The 16761-nt window shown below is 40.3% G+C and overlaps 1 protein-coding gene across 1 annotated transcript in view; it reads right to left on the reverse strand.

The window, feature by feature from the left end:
* Positions 1 to 16761, reverse strand: part of Atxn1 (ataxin 1) — a 407118-nt gene that overhangs the window by 224498 nt on the left and 165859 nt on the right. Inside the window, exon 5 of the mRNA XM_042678587.1 lies at positions 16068 to 16192. The gene's annotated coding sequence lies outside the window, so the exon portion shown is untranslated. The remainder of the gene's footprint in view (positions 1 to 16067; positions 16193 to 16761) is intronic.

A 16761-nucleotide genomic window follows, 5' to 3' on the forward strand; every position in this document is an offset into this window, starting at 1 on the left:
AAATACTTCAAAAGCAAAGAGAAGTAGTTAGTTTCATCCATTTGCCATTATTCATTCATTCCATTTAACAGAACAGAAGAGAAATGAAAGAAGGAAAGGCCTTGGTCTCTAAATGTCCCTTTCTTCCATTTCTGAGATTTAGGGGGGATATAATTAAAACTCTAGATTTAGATACAATATGAAATGGGTTTAGTCTAATTCTAAAACTTGGCTTTTGGCCCTTGGCTCTTCTACTGAAATTTCTAGGTGCTCTCCATCTTGTCAATGATCGCAGCTCTAGAAAAACAGGTTAAATGATCCTTCACTTGCCATGTGGCTTCCCGGGAGATAGGAAGTGTTTCTTTGCTGGTCATGTACCATCTCATTGACAAAGGAAAACCCAAGGGCCTTCCAGTCCTAAGCAGCTTGGAGTATATTACACATGACAATGAGAGTTCTGTCTCCCTTCATCTTATGTCCATGAGAAGTTCCCAGAGTTCTGTTTACAACTGGCTGCCAAATAATACCACCACCAAATAACCCCCAAACAAAACAAGACAGCCACTGTAAGGAGAGCATTCTGTCGCTCAGTCACTCTGAAACTGCAGGGAAACTGACATATGAAACTATGGAAAGAACCCATAGACAAAGGATTTTTTGTTGTTGTTGTTGGTCTTGGGGCCTGAACTCTGGGCCTGGGCACTGTCCCTCAGCTCTTCAGCTCAAGGCTAGAGCTCTACCACTTGAGCCGTACATAGCACCACTTCCAGCTTTTTCTGCTTATGTGGTACTGAGGAATCGAACCCAGGGCCTCATGCATGCAAGGCAAGCACTCTACTACCACTAAGTCACCTTCCCAGCCCAAAGGATTTTTTTGTTGTCATTGTTGATCGCGGGGCTTGAACTCTGGGCCTGAGCGCTGTCCCTCAGCTCTTCAGCTCAAGGCTAGCACTCTACCACTTGAGCTATAGCACCACTTCCGGTTTTCTGGTGGTTTATTGGAGAGTTTCACAGACTTTCCTGCCTTGGATGGCTTTGAACCGCGATCCTCATATCTCAGCCTCCTGAATAGCTAGGATTACAGGCATGAGCCACTGGCACCTGGCTAAAGACAAAGGATTTTTATAAAGAACTTTGCTACAGGACATGGACTGCCATTATCATTTTCAATCATGTGCCCTAGAAAAGAATATGGAAGTCAATACATTAGTATAGAAGGATATAAAAAGATTCTTTATCTTACCAGTTTCAATCTATGTGTTTCCACAGGAAGCCTTGAGGGCCCATGTCCCAGCCACAAAAGATGTGATTCCTTTTTACATTCTACACAAAACTCTAATTCATAGTGGATTGCCCAATGCCATTGAAGCCATGTGTTAAATACACCATGGCCAATGCTTACTTCACAGAACCAGAACCTTCTCATCAAAAAAAAAAAAAAAAGCATTTGAAGCTTATGTTTACATGTGGCAAAGGTTACTTCAATGCCCAATTCCCAAACAGAAGCACGACTTCTACAATTACACATTTTTCCAAGTATCAAGCAACTTAGAGTTAACTGTATGAGGGATTAACTTCTTCTCCATTTTACTATTGCCAATAACATGTTTATGTATCTTAATGACTGACTGAAATCAAAGAAAGTATTGTCACTAGGCTTCTGTGACTCACACCAATAATTCTAGCTAGTTAGCTCCTCAGGAGGCTGAGAGCTGGGGCTAAAATTCAAAGCTAGTCTCAGCAAGAAAGTCTGTAACACTCCAATTAAACACCAAAAAGCTAGAAGTAGAGTTGTGGCTCAAGTGGTAGAATATCAACCTTGAGTGAAAAAGCTAAGGGACAGTGCTCAGGCTCTGAGTTCAAGTCACAGAAATGGCACACACACACACACACACACACACACACGCACACACACACACACACACAAGCTATTAAGAAACAAGAAATAATCAAGACAAAAAAAATTTATGTTGGTTGGTCTCAAAGATAAAACAATCTATAGGTGAAAATTCATAAAGTGACCAAAGTCAAGAGACTAAGGATATTGGAAAATCCTAGATAATGGAGCAAGGGACAAATCCAGTGCGGGGGAGGGGGGGAAGGGGGAAAGAAGAGGATGACAAAATCTTACCAGAAGAACAGTAATTAAGGGTTTGCTCAGTAGGTACTATATAAGTTGAAAAATGTGGTACCCAAAAATGAGAGGCTTGGGATATAAGCCTATGCATGCTTAAACAGTTTTTCTATTTCTTCTCTAAAGTTGTATTTACTGTTTTAACTTCCATGTTTGTTCCTCTGGGACCTGTGGCCGATCTCTTGGCAGTGTGAAGGGAGAATGTGTGGCTTTCCCAAGGACAGTGGTGTTTTGTGTTTTGGTTTATATGTGTCAGTAGAACCCAAGTGGAAGCTTAGCATCTCTTTTTTTTCCAGTTGTGGGGCTTGAACTCAGCCTGGGTGCTGTCCCTGAGCCTCTTTGCACTCAAGGCTAGCACTCTACTACTTAAGCTACAGTGCCACTTCTGGTTTTTGAGTGGTTAACTGGAGATAAGAGTCTCACTGGGACTTTTCTGCCTGGGGTGGCTTGGAACCTCAATCCTCAGAATTCAACATCCTAAGTAGCTAGGATTGCAGGCATGAGCCATCAGCACCCAGCCTTGACATCTTTATCAAGAGGAAAGAAGTGTCAAAGTGAAACATATCCTAACACTGGTCATGGCCTCTTCTAGAAATAAGAGTAGGCCAATGCTCTTCTTTCTTATTTGAGAAGCAGGAACTCTCTGGGTCATCCATCCATTCATTCAGTTCGGCTCTAGCCACAGGTAGTAGGGGCTCACACTGTATACACAATACACTCTCTTCAATCATCTTCACCTATCATACCTGTTTCTGCACTGTGGACATTCTCATGTCAGCCAAATTATTCTGACATTACCTCGGAATCATCTTTGTCTCTTCTTTCTTCCTCCTCCTCCAAACCCATCAATCACCAAGTTTGATGATTCTATCCATTCAAATGCTTTGGACTATTGCCTCCTCTTTCTTGCATCCCTTCCCAATGGAACCATCATCTCTCACTAGCTATTAGGAACTCCCAATTTACTTATCCAACTCTTTCATAACTGCAGCAGTGAGCCCCAGCTCCCAGTTAGTTCTACAACCACGAGGAGATAAAAACCCAGTTCTGTCAGGGATTTGTGAACCTTCTCCTCTGCCTTCCACAAAGCCATCCAACTTTCTTTCTTATTGATCCCTAGTAAAATACACAACTTATTCAGCTGGCCTTTCCAATGTATACTACAGAAGTTAACTGCCTCTTCCTGTACTTTTGTTCCTCTTGTCAGTGCACCTGTGTTTACACCTCAGACTAAGGCTTGCACTAGGTTTTGGTTCTCATAAGAAATTTATTCTCACTCCTCCTTCTTCCCTCCTTTCTCAGTCCTCTTGTCATCCACTGTACCCAAAGAATCCCCCTGGAAAGAATCCCCTCTTACTACCACAAATTCTCAGCTGTGTATTGTCATGACTGCTCTACAATGGCTTCTTATGGATTGGGGTTGGGCCCTCTGATTACATTTTTCAAAAGATAATTTAGATGCTAACCTATAGGTGAGCATCTTGCCAGAGGACAAGGATTAAGACTAGAAAATTAACCTCGGCTAAGAAGTCCAAGGAAACTATAGAACTTATTAAGATTTTACTCATTCTACTGAAACCTTTTATTCTGTTTCAGAGTCTAGCCTAGGATTCTGCTAGATTCCATTTCCTTGCTATAATTCTTTTGTCTCCTCCATTGGGTGTCAGTCCTTCAGTGTTTCCTTCTCTTTCAAGACTTTGGAAGAATGGTGTGTTATTTTCTAGTGTCTTTCATTTGCACTAATGAAGGGGGGTATCACAAAGATAAGTCATCAGTGCTCCCTATCAAAGGAATTCATGATGTCAGCATCCATTCTTGGTGATGCAAAAGTAACCACAGTCACTCAGTGACACACTATGTTAAGAATCCCTCTGCAAAGGCCTGTTGATTGAAATTTGGCCCTCTAATTCTCATCCATTCAATTTACTTGTGTCCCTCTCAATTCATCAACCATGAGAACTTTCCATGGCAATAAATACTGCAGACCGGGGCTGGGAACGTGGCTCAGTGGTAGAGCACTTGCCTTGCATGCCTGAGGCCCTGGGTTCGATTCCCCAGCACCACATGAGCAAAAAGAAAAAAAGCCGGAAGTGGTGCTGTGGCTCAAGTGGTAGAGTGCTAGCCTTGAGCTGAAGAGCTAAGGGACAGCACCCAGGCCCAGAGTTCAGGCTCTAAGACCGGACCCCAAAAAAAAAAATACTGCAGAGTCCGATGATGCCCTTCTACTTTCCTCATTTCTTCCTTAGTAATCAGCACTCTGTAGTGTGGACAGATGTGTCTTTATTTTATTCTTTGTGTTATACTTTACCATTTATTTCATTGATCAAATTGTTTGATGACTCAGCTAGATTTTTAAACTACTTCAGAGAACACATGGCCATATCTTATTTTTCTCATACATTGTCCCTCAGTGGTAAAACAGTGACAGACACACAGTAGTTGCTGAGCTCAGTTGATGAGCTCATTCATTCATTCAACAAATTATGTTTGACTTAAGTTGTTAGAGTTACAACAACAAATAAAACAATCTCTTCTACCATATGATTAAGAATCTAGTTAGGAGAGACTGCATGTATGTCCAAAAGTTTGTGTGGACAGTTTTTGAAGTTAAACTCTACATAGAAAAGAAAGGTAGATAACATATGGGTAAATAGAGTTCTTGAACCAAAAATTCCCTTCTTTAATCCATTGCTTCTACTAAAATAAGCAGCCAGATAAAACACTTAGAGATGTAATTATTAGTAAAAATTATAAAATAAATAAAATATTTAGAGACAGTTGCTACCCAGATATACTCAGCCCCTGTATCTTATAAACTAATTCCTAAAAAATGCAACTTCAATGGCATAATTTTCACTTCTTAGAGTTTTTGTTGCTGCTATTATTGTTCAAGTATTGGGGCATGAATTCAACTTGTACTTTTCACTCAAGACTGGTGCTCTACCATTTGAACACACTGTTTCACTTCTGCTTCTTGCAGAGTTAAGAGTCGCATGAACTTTTCTCCCTGTCAGGTTTCAAACCTTGATCCTCAGATCTCTATTTCCTGAGTAGCTAGGATTACATCATGAGAGGCACCAGGACCAGACAAAGGCTGACTTGTTAAGATTTAATGTAGTAAACATAGTCTTTATATAGTGGTGATATGCCTCACTAAGAAAACTGGAAATGCAAAAGGTAAAAAAAAAAGTGAAGAATCCATCTGTCTTAATCCAGTTTTCAAGTCCAATTTCATCATTTTTATTCCCTCACAGGGAATAATGAAGCACAAATAGGAAGCTTCATCAATCAAAGATGGACTCTCTCTCAATGCCTTCCCTTAATTCAATTTTCTTGTACTGTTTCTCCTGTATTCCAAACAAAGCTGTTCTTTGCTGCGTGTGATAGTTCAGTCCTGCAAACATTTCACAGGAATAATAAACAAACAACAGGGGCACCATTTTCTGCCACAAATTATACTCTGGAACATTCTTCATCCAAGGCTTTCTGAATTCCCAGCAAGCAGAGACACATGGAAAGCCCAATGCTTGACTGCTGAACTAACTGCACACAATAGAGAATTTGTATCCAGGCGTTTTTTGACACTTCAACTGGTTAATATTTAACTCCCACCATTGTTCTAAGCATGAATAAGCAAACTCTTAGGCACACATAGTATTGCATCATCCACTCCAATTACCATAGTACACACCAAAAGATCTCTACTTTCACTGTTGTATATCACCTTTTCTAATTAATGTCACTGTGTCTTTTCCGTGTCAGTGAGAACACAACACAGGCACATATGTGTTGCGTCTGTGAGCACCCACACACATGCACACATATTCATGAATGCACTTGCAAATATGCTCATATGCATAGACTCTTCTCTAGGTTTGTATCTATTTATAAATATAGCCTGTTCCACCCCCTGGCATGCATGCAAATACACACACACAAACAGCACATAATCCAGTTGATTTCCTTTAGTTAACTTTGCTAGAAGATTAAGCCGCTAAAAAAAGACATGTAGACACTGGATGGAGTCTGTGATTAAGAGACAGAAGCTAATGAGACAGATGGGCTGATGCATAAAGGGAATTTCAGCATGGCAGCCGCCCTTGGTAAAGACCCACCCGCTGTGATTTGCCTTCTCTATCTCTTCATCTATCAGCATCTTACTTAGTACTCTTGTTCTTCACTCCCAGCACCCCTCCATCCAGCCTTCCAAAAAGGGGAGTTGCTAAATGTAACCAGACATCTCTTATTGAAGGTTTACTCGTAGACAATATTTATAATACAACCATGTCATTTATAGCTCAACCGGAGAGTGGACAATTCTTTTAGAGAGCTTGTCCAAGTATTTCAGAAAATTCTATACACGTAAGAGAATTTCTGGGTTAGAAAAAAATGGAAGAGCACACCAAAAAAACAATTCAAGTAGACTTTTAAATGTTTATACAGTAGTTTCCTGCCCCCACTCTTTTTGTGGTCATGCAGCTTGAACTCTTGGCCTGGGTGCTGTCCCTTAGCCCTTCAGCTCAAGGCTAGTGTTTTCTGGTGGTTTATTGGAGATAAAAGTCTCACGGATTTTGCTGCCCAGGCTGGCTTTGAAGCGTCAGATCTCAGCCTCCTGAATAGCTAGGATTACAGGTGTGAGTCCCTAGCATCTGGATTTTTGCCCCTCTTAATAACGAATGGGTCTCTAGATTATTCCCATATGTGATTACTATCCCTAAGAGCTTACTATACACTAGAAAATCATGGCAGATTCTGATAAAGAGCATACCTACAGTTCTCATCCATTCACATTACAGTTTTGCATGCCTTATTTACTAATTATTAAAGGGTGTGCTTCTGAATGAGGTAACACTTGAATCCGTTTAAATTTCTTTCCAAAATTCTCTTTTCTGCTTAAACTAAAATTTCCAGGCTGCTTTAAAAACTGCTACCTGCTTTCCCCATTTCCACTCCCCACCTTAGAATCATCCTTTGAAAGATCCAAAGGTCCTAGACTCTGATGTTTTGATCACTTCAAACAAACCGTTCATAAACCTTTTCTTTGCCTTTTATTTTTACACAATTGGTTGCACTGATTGCAAGGTACTTTTCAATTTTATACACTGTGACAACCGTGATCTTACCCTAACATTTACCCTAACATTTATCACAATGGTTACCCCCATTACAGACAATCTAAATAGTTCTAATTTTCCCTCAACTGTATTTCCAAGGTATCTTTGTTTTCGGTGTTAGGGATCAAATGCAGGGCTTTATGCATGGTACACTGAACTGCACCCCTATCCCCAAGGTACATTTCTTGAAGCTTCTTTCCAAATCTGTGTTATTACCATGGTCCTAGAATTGTGCAGAGCAGTTTTCTTGTCTGTCAGTTCATATGACAGAGCTGGCCCAAAGCTACTTTAACAATGATTTTCAGCTTAGAGCATTCTGATGTCATAGATACGTAAGTATGATATTACCTCATGCAAGGGCAAAAGAAAGAGGTGGCTTTAAAAGAACAGCTCTGTGGAGGGGTAGGCGGGGAGTAGTTGAGGAGGTAGGAGGGACAGGATGGTAGGGGAAAAACAAAGGAGGAGGCAACAATGCTGGATAAGAAATGTACTCATTACCTTGCTCATGTAACTGTAAGCCCTCTGTACAGTATTTTCACAATAAAAAAACTTATTTTAAAAAAAAAGAACAGCTCTAGTTATGTATCAACACAGCCTGATAATTAGATCACAGAGAAGAGGAGGAGAGAGGGAGAGAGGAGAGAGGCGAAAGAAAGGAGAGAGGAGAGGAGAGAAGAGAGAGAAAGAGGAGAGAAGAGAGGATAGAAGAGAGAGGAGGAAAGAGAGAGAAGAGAGAAAGAGGAGAGAGAGGAGAGAGGGCGGGGATCATGAGGCAATGGCTCCAGGAGTTATCAGGCAAGCCCCTGTTTAGGAATATGGCTAGGTTCCGGTATTTGAAGCAGTAGTAAGTTGGCCTTGGAAGACTCGCGTTCACGCCGTCTGAACAGGGGGTCATGCCAGCCTCTCTGGAAGATTACCTTCTCTTGGTGTTGCCCAACTCCACTTTCCCTGCTGTTTTATTTTGAAATCTGCTATTTCTGTCTCTCTCCTTTCCCCCAGACTGTCATAACCTACCACATGCAGCTTGACTGTTACACAGCCGCCAAACCCCATACCCAAGATGGCTGCATCCCAGCAGCAAGCACAGCACTGCTCCTGCACCCCCCCTCAAAGGCTGGTATGAGGGGCTAAGCATCTGGAAGGAGCATGCTTCGGTACCTCAAATGAGTGTTTGGTTTTGTTTGAAGTTGTTGGATCCTTATCTCTGGTAGAACAGGCTATTTGTTCTACCTGAGCAAGAAGGAGGGCACCGATCAAACAACCAGTCAACACAAACTCAACAAAATGCACTGAGGATGGATTTACCGAGATTCTGTGTTTCTACCAGGGCTTCCAATTCTTAAAACATCAAGGAGGGAGTATGATCATTTTTAGAAGTAGAAAAAACCTTGGAGAACAATGCATTCTGTCCACACAGCATCGCTGAGCACCTGTTCAAAGTCCTTCTGATTCTCAAGTCCAAAGGCATTCCACTTGAACTTGGGCTCTCCCGCAGCCATGCTCAGAGGATCACATCTCTGACACAGAGGCCAACAATAGCCCTACTTCTCCAGCACTGAACTTGTTTCATTTGGTTATATTTATCTATTTTAGATACTTAAGAGAATCTCCACCAAAACTAAACCAAATCAAACAAACAAAAAATACATATTGAGTAGGAGAAAAAGACCCGGTAGTAAGAGCCAATGTGCATGGAACATTTCCTATGAACTACGATATATTCTTAGGCAAAGTGTATAATTCATAGTGACCCATTGCCCCCATTGTATTAAAGAGAGAGAGAGAGAGAGAGAGAGAGAGAGAGAGAGAGAGAGAGAGAGAGAGAGAATTGGGAGAGACAAGAATTAACATTTTTTTAAAAATAGGAGGAACACAATGTGACTGCCAAGTCATAGAAACTCCCCTTCCAAATTTCACTAAGACATTTAGTGAAAGCCTAAGGAAAGATTAGACAAACTTTGCATTTAATCTGAAGAAATGATCTTTTTGATAGTACTGCCTGGCATAGAATTCTTTCTGCTAGCTAAAAATAAAACAAAGCAAAATACAAAAGCAAAGTACCAGGTGCCAGTGCATTTAATACATCACTGATCCTAGCTACTAGGGAGGCTGAGATTCAGAGGAGCATGGTTCAAATGTCTTCAAGATTCCATCGGCAAAATAACCAGCAAAAAACTGGATTGGAGGTATGGCTGAAGGGGTAGAGCAACAGCCAAGGAAGTAAGGCAATGAACAACCCTGAGTTAAAGCTTTGGTATAAAGAAAACCTAAAAACAAACAACCCAAACCTAAAACATTACTCTTAAGATGTTTTGGTACATTACTTTAAAATCCTACAAGGACAGTTTCAACAAATAATGGATTAAAAAAAACCACTGTTTGAGTACTGGCTAAATGAAATGTATTAATGATGCTGGGTGGCATCTCCTGAGTTAGGGAGAGAAGGGTCTAAATGACCTTCAATTTCCCTTCTATCTCTATTAGAGATGGAAGCCTGGTGGCTCAGACTTGTAATCCTATCTAGTGGATAGGTAAAGATCAGGAGGGTCACAGTTTGAGGATAACTCAGGCAAAAAGTTCATGAAATTCCATCCCAACAACAAAAAGTATGGAGTTCCGCCAGTCCAGGCAAGAAAAGTAAGACCCTACATGAACAATAGCAAGTATAAAAAGCTGTGAGCATAGTAGAACCCCTGTACAAGGCCCTGAGATCAATCCCCAGTACTACCAAAAAAATAAAAATGGCAAGAATACTTAGGCTAGGTATCATAACCTACACCTGTAATATTTTGACAAAAATCGGGACCCTGTATAAAACTCAAACTAAAACCAAAACGGCTGGGTGGGGCTCAGGTGGTAGACTTCTTATTTTCCTAGCAAGTACAATGCCATGAAAACCAAACCTAGTCCTGTCAAAAAAAGAAGAATAAAAGGAAGGAAGGAAGGAAGGAAGGAAGGAAGGAAGAAAGGAAGGAAGAAAGGAAGGAAGGAAGGAAGGAAGGAATGAAGGAAGGAAGGAAGGAAGGAAGGAAGGGAGTTAGAATATTCATCATTCCACTTAGAAAATACTCCACATAGAGCTCCCCTATGACCCAGCAATCCCACTTTTGGGCATTTACCCAAATGATCCCAAACAAGACCATACTAAAGCTACCAGCACAACTATGTTTAATGCAGCATTATTTACCATAGCTAAGATATGGAACCAACCCAGATGCCCCTCAGTAGATGAATGGATCAAGAAAATGTGGTATATATACACAATGGAATTCTATGCCTCCATCAGAAAGAATGACACTGCCCCATTTGTTAGGAAATGGAAAGACTTGGAAAAAATTATATTAAGTGAAGTAAGCCAGGCCCAAAGAAACATAGGTCCCATGGTTTCCCTTATTTACAATAACTAGTATATGTCTGAGACAAACAGAAAAGGTCAGATAAATTGATGTTAGGTGAAATGAACCCCAAGATAAGGACTCAAGTGGTTTTTCTTTCTTGCTATTGTTTCTAACATATTTATAAAGTGATATTTTTTGTTGCGTTGTATGTCCCTCCTCCATGGTATAACCCCTGTTTTCACTGTATTTGATGTTGGTTGGTATAATTTGGGGAGGAGAAGGGAAAAAACAAATTGTTTAAATAGGGATACAGGTGGATCCATTGCAACAATGAAATGTACAAGATGCTATGTCAAAAAACAAACTTTACAACTTTGGTGGGGGAGGGAGGGGATGGTGAGGGAGATGGGAGGGTAGGGATGGTAAGGGGAAACAAAGGAGGAGGCAACAATGCTGGATAAGAAATGTACTCATTACCTTGCTCATGTAACCCCTCTGTACAGTATTTTTACAATAAAAAAAGAAAATACATCAAAAGTTTCATTTCATTTGATAAACACTGAGAGAACATGGTGTAATTCACAAAGTACCAAAGAATCCTGTCACTTTGAGAAAAGTTGTGTCAGCATTCTCTTGCTCATGGTTGACACAACCATAAGCCAACAGCAATGTATTAGAGGATTGGGGGAGGGAACCCACAGCACTTGGCTTAGGGCCCCAATATGGAAACATAAAACAGTAAGCTTCATTTATACACACATTTGAACATGTTCTATTCCATCATGACAAAGTATTCTACCTTATTTCATAAAAGTTATCACAACTATGTGAATATTTCCACATTGCTATCATAAATCCTACCATTTATGAAGCTTTTAAAAAGTAAAATGTTTCACACCAATGGCTGGTAAACTCTGTTTAGAAACTTAATGTGCTCCAAAATAGTTTAGAAAAGCTACAGATAAAATGCTATGTACTCTCTTGAGCATTTGACTCTCCATCTTTTTCCTTTTACCACAAAAACATCATTAAGTACCTTAAAATGCTGCCTTCCTCCAAAATGGCTCTGAATTATGGATGCTATATCCAAATTGAATGAAGTTCAGAGGAAAAGGGGAGAGCATACTTCTGTTCAAGGTCATTTTGGGGGAAGATCTCTATTTTAGATTATTTAATGTATAACAAGATAGGTTTTCTTAGCCATGGAAATGTAAGTGGGAAAAGGCCTTGTATTCCAGAATGAACTGAAATGAACTACAGGTGTGTGTGTGTGTGTGTGTGTGTGTGTGTGTGTGTGTGTGTGTGTGTGTGTGTGTGTGTGTGTGTGTGTGTGTGTGTGTGGTGTGTGTTGGCAGTAGTAGAGTGGCATAAAAAACCAATATTGGCCTGTCAAGAGAAGGAAAAATGTCTGGCTTTTCCATAATAGATGCTTGAGCCACAAAACAGGGCGGTTGACAGGAAGGACCCATCATATATAGTAAATCTAAAACCAGAAATGTAGTATCTGCAAAACCTATGTTGAAGGCCCAAGGAGATAAAAGAAATATCCCATTGATTCTATTCGTTAAAAGACCTACACAGATTCAGAAAAGGAGGGAAGAAAGTTAAATGTCACAAACCAAGCTGAAAAGAAGGGTTCCAATTAGTAAACTGACCAAGATGTGACAACCAGTGGGACTACTATCATCTGGAACCTAAAATTGAAGTTAACTAAAGTTAGTTATACTGGTACACAACTGTATAGTTAAGTTATTACAGAGCCACTCTGCCAGCTTTTGATATATTGGTTATTTTGGAGACAAGGTCTCTGGGCCCATGCTGGCCTGACCCAATCTGTGTCTCCAAAGCCTTGTAGTATAACAGAAGAATTAGCCCTTAAGGGAGCATTAGCTAAATGAATAAACGAGTGGTGAATGACTGAATGAGACTGGAGTGGAAAGATATTGTCTCCATTTGTCACAATTCAAAAGTTGTCATTTAATTCTCTACTGTCCACATCTTAGAGTCTCCTAAAGTTTCCCATGGAGTCCCAGTAATTCAGACTCAGAAATGTTTTGGCCTGGTCTTGCAGATAGTTCTCCTGCAAGACTACAAACACGGTTTGGACAACTAGGCTTAAGGAATGGAGACAACTAAACACTGGTGATGACAGCACTGCTGGAAATGCTCAAATAATATTGTCTCCTTTCCTGCCTCCCTAGAGAAATGTACTCTGATAAGCCTTTGAGAATCAACATGTCTGTGTTTCTGCACACCAGCCAGCAACCCACAGCTAGAGAATAGTTTCTTTCTCTCTGTTTGAGTGTACTGATTCTGGAGTGGAGGAGGAAGAAGCTAAGTGCTCTCCAAATACTCAGTGTTCCGTATGGCTGTGTTATTTCCATTCTCACTGCAGTTACACTCGGCCTTTCTACCCACACTCAGAAAGGGCCTCACTGGAATCTGAAAGAACATTAGAAACTCTGTTTCTGACCTATATTTGCCGATGTATTTGTTGTTCACTCTCCTACAAACATTCATTTTGTTGAATTAATACTCATATGTGTATGGACTCAACTTGTATTTTCTTATTCATCTTCAGAATCACTTATAGGAGAATAGTTTATGACCCATTAAAGAGGCATTCTTAGACTAAAATGTCTTAATTGGGAATTCAGATGTTCCCCTCTTTTACTGAGAAATACAGAGCTATTCCAATTAGACAGGAAATTCAGATTGGAATGAATGCAGCATCTACACACACATACAGGCTGGCTGCGTGGGAAACCATTTGTAAGGCATTAGCTAAAGTTGTCCAGTCTCCTTGTATTGGCTTCCCAAAGTCTAAACCATTCTTTGACCCTTATTCTCCTTTTCACTTTTCAATCTTCAGATGTAGCCAAAGGGGTGAAGGATTTAAAACCCCAGTTTCCCTTTGGGGCTTATGTCGGACAAAGCCCAAATTGTCTAAGAGCTGAGGGTCTCTTACTCTATCTTCTTGTTCATTCACTTACTTAGTGAAATGAAACATTTTTAGTAATAGGAACAAGAGAGGAATCAGCTGAGTCAGCTCATGTACGGTGCCAGAAACTTGAAAACACTCCTTCTGTGGCTCACAAGACACTTACAAGCTCATCTAATCCCAGACATTTGTGGTCCCACCCAGGAGAGAGGCAGCCTGGGTGAGAATGGAACTCTGCTCTCACACAGAGCTCATCCCTATGTGCCCCCAGTCAGGTGACAGGTGTGTGAGTTCAGAGTTCTAATGTTGCTTTGAGTCTCTGACTTGAACGTATCAATCAAGTAGCCTGCCCCGAACATGCACTCATTGGGTGTTAATGCAAGTCATTCAGAAGTTGTGACATTCTTTTAGACACCAGAGAGAAAGAAAAGGAGGAGAAAGAAGGGCAGAATAATTCTCCCAGACTGGAATTATACTTGGTGACATCTATCATGATCATTTTGGTGCATTGCTGGACATTTTCTCGCCACAAGACTTTCACAGCTTTACACATGTCATTGTATTTATTTGAAGCAACACCCATGAAATGGGTACTATGTTTATCTGCATTTACTTGTTCTACGTGACAACTGGAGGCAACAGTGGGGTTGGAGTCTGTGCCCAGGCATTCTGGACCTGCAGCCTCATCCAGTGGGACCTGAAACCAATTCATTCTACAGGCTGATTGTAATTATATTTGATCTTGTTCCCAACACTTGACACATATAAAAGTATCCATACATTCACATGTATATACCTACTTTAAGCTCAGGAGGAGCTTAAACTTCAGATGCATGTTCATGAAGGCTTTTTGTTAAATGCATTCTTACTCTTTTTAAGCACAACAAAAGACGTGTTTTCCATTGGAAAATTATTGCTATCCAGTTATTTCACAACTGTCTAAAAATACTTGGCCAAAAAGGAAGAACTTAAAATTCCCTAGGGCTCTTCCACTCCTCCTCGATTTAGTACTACTTCTCAAATGTCAAAAGCTGCTAAGTTTCAAGTCTGCTACTGTCTACAAGAGGAAGGTTCTTCAAAACAGTATGACGTACAAAATAAATGCTCTCCATTCTGCGCATACAGCATTCAGCACCCACACGCACGTATGCGCACATAGGGAGACACTATTTCTTACAATCAACTGGCAAAGAGTTCTAGTTTTTAGAATTGTCAGCCCTGGAAAAGGGTGTGATGTAGATATTCTCACGGATTTCAAATGGAAATAGAAACTGAAATAACTACTGGATAATAATTTGGCAACAAGTATCAAAAATCTTAAAACCAGAAAAAAACCCTCTAATTTAGCAATTTGCTGCTGATAGACAATTAAGTTAAAGAAGCCATTAATATTGGAAACTAGCATAGAACTACAAGAATATTTTGGCAGCATAAAAGCAAAAACATTATAAATGACGCAATAGCCAGATTAAGGAGATCAGCTGAATGAATGTTAGGATATTTATTCACTGGTGTAGAACAGAACCATAAAAATTCTGTTGTAAGCCGGGCGTCAGTGGCTCAACCCTGTAATCCTAGCTACTCAGAAGGCTGAGGTCTGAGAATTGTGGTTCAAAGCCATCCTTGGCAGGAATGTCTGTGAGATTCTTATCTCCAATTAATCACCAGAAAACTGGAAGTAGCACTATGGCTCAAGTGGTAGAGCGCTAGCCTTGAGCTGAAGAGCTGAGGGACAGTGCCCAGGCCCAGAGTTCAAGCCCCATGACCAACCCTCACCCCCCTCCCCCCCAAAAAAATTCTGTTGTATAAAAAACAATCTACTGCTATAAAACAATGCTGTTAAGAATAGTGAAAGTTAGCGGACTATATATTTTTATTGATTCTATTGATCTTTATGACGACTCTCTGATTGTTGGTGCCAATGAATATTCCTTCAGAATTCTCCATTTCTTACCAATGCCTTGTCATCTATCCTAATTGGTGATCTCAAAGTAAGTAGAAGTTATCTCTTTCCCACTATAAAAGCAACAGTTCTATTCTATGTGTGTGTGTGTGTTTGTGTATGTGTGTGTGTGTTTGTGTATGTGTGTGTGTGTGTGTGTGTGTGTGTTTTACCAGGATTTGAACTCAGGGCATTGCAATTGCTAGGCTTGCTTGCATGGTTGGTCCTCTACCACTTGAGCCACATCTCTAGTTCAACTTTTCGTTGATTGATTGTACATGGAGTCTCTTCCAGACTTTTCTACCCAGGCTGGCTTCAAACTTTGGTCCTGTGAATCTTAGCTTCCTGAATAGCTAGAATTACAGACGGGAGCCAACAATGCCTGGCTCAACAGTTCTAGTTTTATGAAGAGACAGGAAGAATAAATACAAGGTTAATACTGGCCAGGTAGATATACACTCATTCCATATGTGTGAACATGTATATGTGTGTGTGTGTGCGTGTGTGTGTGTGTGTGTGTGTGTGTGTGTGTGTGCATGTGTGAAGAGCTATTAATATAGCCCACCACTAAACATAGCTAAATGATCATCATTTTTGGTTAGCGACTCAAGATATTTACCGATACCATCTGCTTTCATCCACTGGAGACCAGAAGCAATCGGCCCCTTCCCAGTAGAGCTTTTCCCACAGATTTTGCTTGAGTACAATAGGTGACAGGAGAAACTCAATGTAAGACACTTGAACCTGTAATTATAAAAACAAGATTCCCACTGAGTTCAGCAGCTTTTGTGGCCTCAATTAACATTAGCTAAAGTCACAAAAAAGAGAAACAGCCTTTGCATGATCTCTCTCTCTCTCTCTCTCTCTCTCTCTCTCTCTCTCTCTCTCTCTCTCTCTCTCTCACATCATTATAGTTAAGGCAATCAAGTTTTTAAGTTTATGCTTCAAATATGGCAGTTTTAGTTGCTAATTTTTTTCAAACATTATTAGCATGATTATCTCTATAAGGGCATTGAAAGCTGCTAGAAAGAGACTCAAAAAACCCTCCAGACTGCCAAGAGTTTTAGTCACTAACCTGAAGGTCAGTCTACTATTTGGATAATCTGTAGTCTTCCTGTGGAGGGGCAAAGGCATTAACAGAAATCTTTATGCCCAAAAATTCTCTGTAAGATTGAATGAAAGAAATCACAAATGTTGCTATTTATGTGCTGCATTAAAAAAAAAAATTATTGTGAAAATACCGCACAGAGGGGTTACAATTACATGGGCAAGGTAATGAGTACATTTCTTATCAAGCATTGTTGCCTCCCCCA

The sequence above is a fragment of the Dipodomys spectabilis genome, unplaced genomic scaffold (assembly GCF_019054845.1).
Source record: "Dipodomys spectabilis isolate Male_0828 unplaced genomic scaffold, ASM1905484v1 ptg000045l, whole genome shotgun sequence".
NCBI lineage: Eukaryota > Metazoa > Chordata > Mammalia > Rodentia > Heteromyidae > Dipodomys > Dipodomys spectabilis.